Genomic DNA, 7,082 nt, shown 5'->3' with positions numbered 1-7,082 from the left:
GTTGTAAAAGTGTCTTTGATAAGACACAAAACTCAAAAAAAAACAATTCTCGTGACTCAACCCAACCATTTAATTTGATATGTAATGAGTGTGACCTCCTTGTACAAAAGATAACATGTCACTTTATTGACAATCCCTTCTAAAACTTCAAACAGAAATTTAATTCCTTTAAAATTAACCAATCTTTATTTAAATTTCTCTAACCATTAAGAGCCTTCATGAGGTGAGAGAGCGACACCTTAAAAAAATATATCATGAGAGAATTGATTGAATTGCATCCACATTACGGTTGGCGACAAGCCAATGAGAACTATGGGGCGACAAGCCAATGAGAACTATGGGGAGGTGTCTTTCATAGCTTTAGATGTGTTAGTTAAGGGAAAACCATGGTTCCACGATGTTCTGTCCTTGCTGAAAGAACTATAAAAAAGGATAAAGAAGCCCTTCGAAGGTTTTCTATGAGATTCTCAGTACGAGGTGATTTCCTGCTCAAAAAGTCATTCGAAGGCATCATTCTACGATACTTTGATCATTCTACGATACTTTGATCAGCTTAGAAAATCAGGCGCAAAGGCTATTACTGGACCACCATGGCTAAAGATTGTTGGAAGTTCGTAAAAGGTGTCCCAAATGTCAGCTTTATGAATACCTCATCCACGCACCGTCCGTACCACTCAACTCAACACTGCCTGTATGGCCTTTTGCCATGTGGGGTCTTTATATCATCGGAGTGATCTCATCGAAAGCCTCAAATGGCCACCGTTTTCTATTAACGGCTACAGAGTACTTCACCAAATGGGTAGAGGACGTATGATTTGTCAAAATTGAGGGACAACATGTTGCCCGTTTCATAAAGAACAATATTGTATTCAGGTTCGGTGTTCCTTAGTCAATCATTACTGCCAATGGATCCAATTTCAAAAATGAAAATGTCTCTAAGGTGTGAAAAAGTTTGGGATAACGCAGAAATTCTCCACACCTTACCACCCTCAAGGAAATAAACAAGCAGAGGCTACAAACAAATGACTTCTCAAAATTATAAACAAAGTAATAGAAGGTGGCAAAGATTGGTATGAAAAGCTAAATAACGCGTTATGGGCCTACCGGACAACTGAGAAGACTCCTATTGGCATGACCCCATACTCATTGGTGTATGGTATGGAAGCAGTGTTACCTATTAAAGTTGAGATACCGTCTCTCCGAGTACTTATTCATAAGGATTCAGATGAGGAACAAAAGATCGAAGCACGAATCGCTACCCTCGTTAATTTGGATGAAAGATGATTACGAGTAACACAAAATATTGTCGTTTACCAGTGTAAAATCGAGAAGGCATACCAAAGCAAAGTTGTTGCTCTACAGTTCAGGGAAGGGGACATGGTACTCAAGAAAATCTTCCACACTCCTACAAACCCACACCCTTTAGGCAAGTTCAAACCTATTTAGGAGCGGTCATTCGTAGTAACCTGAGTGCACGCAAGCAATTCTTACAAGATCAATAATCAGGAGGGATGCGTGCTCAACGACCCCATCTCAACGACCCCATCAATGCGATGTATCTCAAAAAATACTACCCGTAATGGGTTCAAAAGAGTGGTAAAAACCTGAAAAGACTTCATAAAAAAATAAAATAAAATGGACGTGGTGAAAAACTGAAAGGGCATCACGGGTAAAAAACTAAAATAAAATAAAATAAAAAATCTCCAAGAAGGAGCTTCTGATTTAAAAACATTCAAGTACAAAGAAGTACTTGCAAGTTCCAACAATACGGCACAAAATAGACCTTGAGGACGAAGACTCCTCCTAAACCCTATAGGTTCCCAACATAACCAACTCAGAAAAATGTGGGAGCGTGATATGAATGGAAACCCGAAGTGGCTTCGACGAATCTTGGAAGAACATCGAGACCTCTCCAAGATGAAAGCTCAGCAAGAAGTCAGATAACTCTTCATGGACCCATGAAGCACAGGATGAACGCTCCAAAGGTAAAAAGACAACTTGAAGACTTTTGAGTTCTCACGATCCCACAAGGAAATTTTTTCATCATCTTTGGATAAAATATAATAAAGAAAATGACCACCAAAGGGGTCACAGGTGGCAAAAGTTTAAGGTCAGTCCCTTTTAAAAGCGATTTTTCAATCTAAATGTTAAAACCCTCCATTTCCAAAACCTTTTTAGAAATGACTTCTTCATCACTACAAGAGGTTAAACTGTTAGTCGATCTAGCTTCGTTCTCAAAGCTAACTTCCTATGCCTATTATGAAGGTTTGAAACTAGTTAGGCACTCTATGGTTGTATGAGTATAACTACCAACTACCACATATCGAAGATGGGTGAACCTCGCCAATGACTATATTGGCTAGTCTGGGAGCGTTTTTCTCTCAACTGAATCCCCTGGTGTAACATAAAAGAGCTGAGATAGGATAAACGTCAAACTTGTACAATGTAAAAGAGCCAAGACAGGATAAGCGTCAAACTTGTCCAACGTTACAGAACCAAGACAAGAAAAAAAACGTCAAACTTGTGCGACGTTAAAAGAGCCGAGACATGAAAAAACGTCAAACTCGTACGACATTAAAGAGCCAAGACAGGAAAAACATCAAACTCATGCGACGTTAAAGAGCCGAGACAGGAAAAACGTCAAACTCGTGAGACGTAAAAGAGCCGAGACAGGATAAGCATCAAATTCGTGCGATGTTAAAAAAAAGGTCGAGACAAGAACGACATCAAACTCATGCGACGTAAAAAAGCCGAGACAGAGACCGTCCAGCCTAGTATGATGTGAAAGGTCGGGTGTATCCAGGGTACAACTACCCTGTTCAACGGAAAAATGTCAAACTCGTGCGTCGTAAAAGAGCCAAGACAGGAACTGTCCAGCCCTGTATGATGTGAAAGGTCGGGTGTATCCAGGACACAACCACTCTATTCAATGGAAAAAAGTCAAACTCGTGCGACGTAAAAGAGCCGAGACAGGTATCGTCTAGCCCTGCATGTCGGGTGTATCCAAGGCACAACCACCCTATTTCAATGGAAAAACATGAAACTCGTGCGACGTAAAAGAGCCAGGGCAGGTACCATCTATCCCCATATGACGTGAAAGGTCGGGTGTATCCTATGCACAACCACCCTGTTCAATGGGAAAACGTCGAAATCGTGTGACGTAAAAGAGCCGAAGCAGGTACCGTCTAGCCCCGTATGTTGTAAAAAGGTCGGGTGTATCCAGGGCACAACCACCCTGTTCAAAGAATTCCATTTATCCCCGTATTGACGTTCATCGCTGCATGACGCTAAACTTCTTAGAGGACTCTATGGTTGCAGGAGTTAAAACTGCTAACAAACATTGTTTTTCGAAATATCTTTCTCTTTTCAAAATTTTTACTATATGTGTTGTCTTTTCCAAAAAATTAATTCCTTTGTTAAAATCGTAACCTGTCCTTGCTCCAGGTTCTATTTCAAATCTCCCCTTACTTTTAAAAATTCTAAAAGAGTCATAAAAAAATGAAGGAGCTTGGACACCCATTTATGATGACTACCGTGTTGTCGCGATCGTGTTACTGCCTCGTCTCTTACTTCTGATTTGGCCAGACAAGTCTCTTTTTATAGAAAGCATTTTCCTATAAACAGCCTTAGTAAACCCTAAGGAGATCAAAGAAAATGCCTGGGTTAAAAATTCCAACTACAAAGACCCCTGAAGTTAAATGGCATGGCTAGAAAATCCAACTCGAGTTTCAAGCTTGTGTAACTCGCCGACATCTCACGTCGAAAATCTTAGGAGGAAAAATGCCCTAGGTAGGTGAGCTCGGTAAGCACCAAGACTTGGAGGGATAGTTGGTGTGCAACCTGACCACGTGACCTCAGGAAGAAATTTAAAATGTCTGCTTTATCTTTGTCGTTCACCTTCCCCTAGAAGGACAGGGAACACCAAAGTGTCTACTTCTTTGCCACTCACCTGTCCCTCGAAAGACATGGAATACCAAAGAGGGGCAACTGTAGACACCCCATTTTAAATATGGCAAATTCTATGGTTTTTTGAACTTTCAAGATTACATTATCTTAGAAGACTCAATTTAATTACCACAAAACTACCCAAATCCTATTCCAATTTGAAGTATAGCCCAAGAGCTTTCCAACGGTCCAAGAATCGCCTGAATAAGACTTATGGAAAAAATAATATAATAAATGACAATTTAGTCCTTGTAAGACCCAACTGTCGGGCCATGGGTAGGGCTGTAACAGGCCCGACAGGCTTAGAAGCGGGCTGATGATGCAGTCAACGCATCTAATGACATAGCAAACGCGTTTTTTTTAAATAGGTAAGGATAAAACATAAAGACAAATCCAAAAATTTTCAAAAAAACTCTAAAAATTTTAGAAAAAATCACCAATTGAATCTTATAAATACCCCCTCTTCACAAGAAGAAAACCTCTACTACCTTTTTCACCCAATTCTATGCCCAATTCTATATCTAAAAGAGAAATATTTTCATAAGAAGAACTTCCAAACGAACTTAGTACTTCCAAATGAACTTATCAGCCAAATCCTCTCATCACTATCTGTAAAATCCATCTGTACGTTCAAGTGCTTGTCCATATCATGGAAAAAATTTCTCTCCTCTCTTTACTTTACTCGAATCCATTATATCTCTCCACTCTTACCTTCTTTCCCTTTTGCCCTCTTCTATATCAAGAAGAGCTTCTTCTGTCTAAGACTCTCTGATATAGTGAAGGGCGCAGAGATACCCCTTAAACCCATAAAGCTATTAAGGGGTGATCCTCACTAGCACATCAATATAGCATCCATAGCCCAAGTTTGATGTGCTACATGGCTTGGGATTTCAGGGATTTTCTGACCCTCTCGATTTGTACAAACCTCGCAATGGAGGAGCACATTGCTCTCCCCAGGCTTCAACTATAGTTTGGAAGATCTACAAGTCACATCCTTGGAGTTTATTTCAACCATGTTAGCTTATCCTTTACAATTTAGTGACTAGTTTTCATATATACATCGTTTAATGCTGAGCATTGGTTGTTTAGCTCCTCCAGTGGACATTGGAAAAACATAATAGGTGGTTTTGAAATGTTTTCTCATCCGCAGAAGGCTACTTATCGGTACATAAGAGGAAGATGTTACCGACTCTACAACGGCAATAGGGTTGCCATCTTGGACATGGATAGTAGGAAGTGGGAAACCCTCCGTTGCCTTTTGAAGTGAAAGCCTCGGTGGTCACTCCTCTTGATATAAACAACAGAGATGAGAAGTTCAAATTGGTGGAGGGTGGGAGTGGAGATAGAGTCTGCCTAGTTGATGAGTCCATAGAGGTAGGGCTAAGGAAATGGAACCTTTGCCTATTGGAGGAGAAAGCTGGAGCGATGATGTTCCATTGGGAGGAGAAAGCTAGGATTAGCCTTTGGAAAGATTGTGAGCCTCTCCTCTCTTTTTTCTTCTAGGGATGCAACTTGCACCAGCATTATCCATTAGTAGTGGCTATGAACCCCTCACTCTAGAGCATAAAGAATAAAATTGAGCTTTTACTCTACGATATAAGGGGAAATAAATTGGTGAAGAGGAGTAGTATTAAAGTGTAGAGGAATAAAAGTTTTCTATGGGTGGATTATAATGGCAACGATGATGAGGAGTATCTAGTTGGGGACCTTGCCAGTTTTACGGGACCCAATTCTGACCCTATAGAGAAACACCCCTCAATTGCAATTATTTGCTCCATAATTAATAATAATTGCAATTAATTCTACACTGGTGACCCGCAATTGGAATTTTCCTTTGGAAGGAATTATTGCTTTGGTTATCATTCTATTTTCATCAATTCAACCAATAATTCATTTGCATTGCTTGTTTTCTTTGTTTGTGGTTGTTTTCAATTGAGATCTTATTAACTCTATGTTATTTTTCTCTTTTTATTTTTTTGGTGTTATATCCATTTATGTGGATTCGAGTCTGGATTAAGCCTTCTTGTTCTCTTAATTATTATAAATAGACTTTCCTTGTCTATACTTTCTCCCATGAAAAATTATGAATTGTTATTGACTTCTTATAAGCTTCCATCAATTTCAATTTCCGAGACTTACTTTTCTCTTATTTCTTTTTCTTTTTTTCAATGACCAAATCACTCAAACCTAGCAAGTTACACTTTTTTTCAATGCTCAAATGAGTCACTTAGACTTGGCAAGCTGCTCTCAGGATGAGAAACATAGAATTGGGCGAGTGTAACTGAATCATTGCCTCGCATATTATGCCAGAGACCAGGCTTGAGTTAGACGTGTTTGTACTTAACCAGGACAAGTTAGTCACCCCGCTTAGCCTCTTTGGTAGATGACATGGGCTAGTGACCCAAGTTAGTCTGAGTTGTTTTCAAATAATGTATTTTACCAAGACGAGGCATATCATACGTCTTCCTAATTATTCTTTTAAGGTGAGTCAGTGTGGAGACGGCCCCTACCCTTATTAGGACTTGAGCCGCGTTGCAAATCATCAAGTACTAACTAATTAAACCTGGGCTCTTTCCTACAGCTTCCTAATTTTACCAAAGACCAAGTCAGTCACTGACTAAACCTTGTTTGTAGTTGACTTGAGCACAGACCCGTCCTTCTTTCAAAACACTTCTTATATGTTAAAAAGGATATTTGTAAGAAAACAGGGGGAATGCCCCACCTAGCCCCAAGAGAGGGGCACGCCCCATACACTAAGGCGCAAGCTTTTGGGGGGGGGGCACACCCCAAGTATAGTTCCAAGGGTAGCTTACCACATCCCCCACCCAAGCATAGTTCCAAGGGTAGCTTACCACACTAGGTATAAAGACCTAGCCGACCAAGCCTAGGTATTGAGACATATCCTTCCAAACTAGGTACTGAGATCTAGCTTACCATACTAAGTATTGAGACCTAGTATAGCATGCACATGCATTAAGGCCTAGTTTTGAAAAAAATTTCAACTATTGCTCTCTGATTTGAAAGTGTTGAGAGCATGAGGCCTCCCATATTTTAAATATGAGAGAAAGACCTTGAGGTAATCTTCTGCAATTTATTTTATGTTTATCCAGTTATGTGTTTCATGATTCCAAGATCAA

This window comes from Amborella trichopoda, chromosome 12, assembly GCF_054954075.1.
Source record: "Amborella trichopoda isolate Santa Cruz 75 chromosome 12, AtrichopodaSantaCruz75HAP2 v2.0, whole genome shotgun sequence".
NCBI classification, from domain to species: Eukaryota; Viridiplantae; Streptophyta; class Magnoliopsida; order Amborellales; family Amborellaceae; genus Amborella; species Amborella trichopoda.
This window is presented reverse-complemented; position numbering follows the sequence as displayed.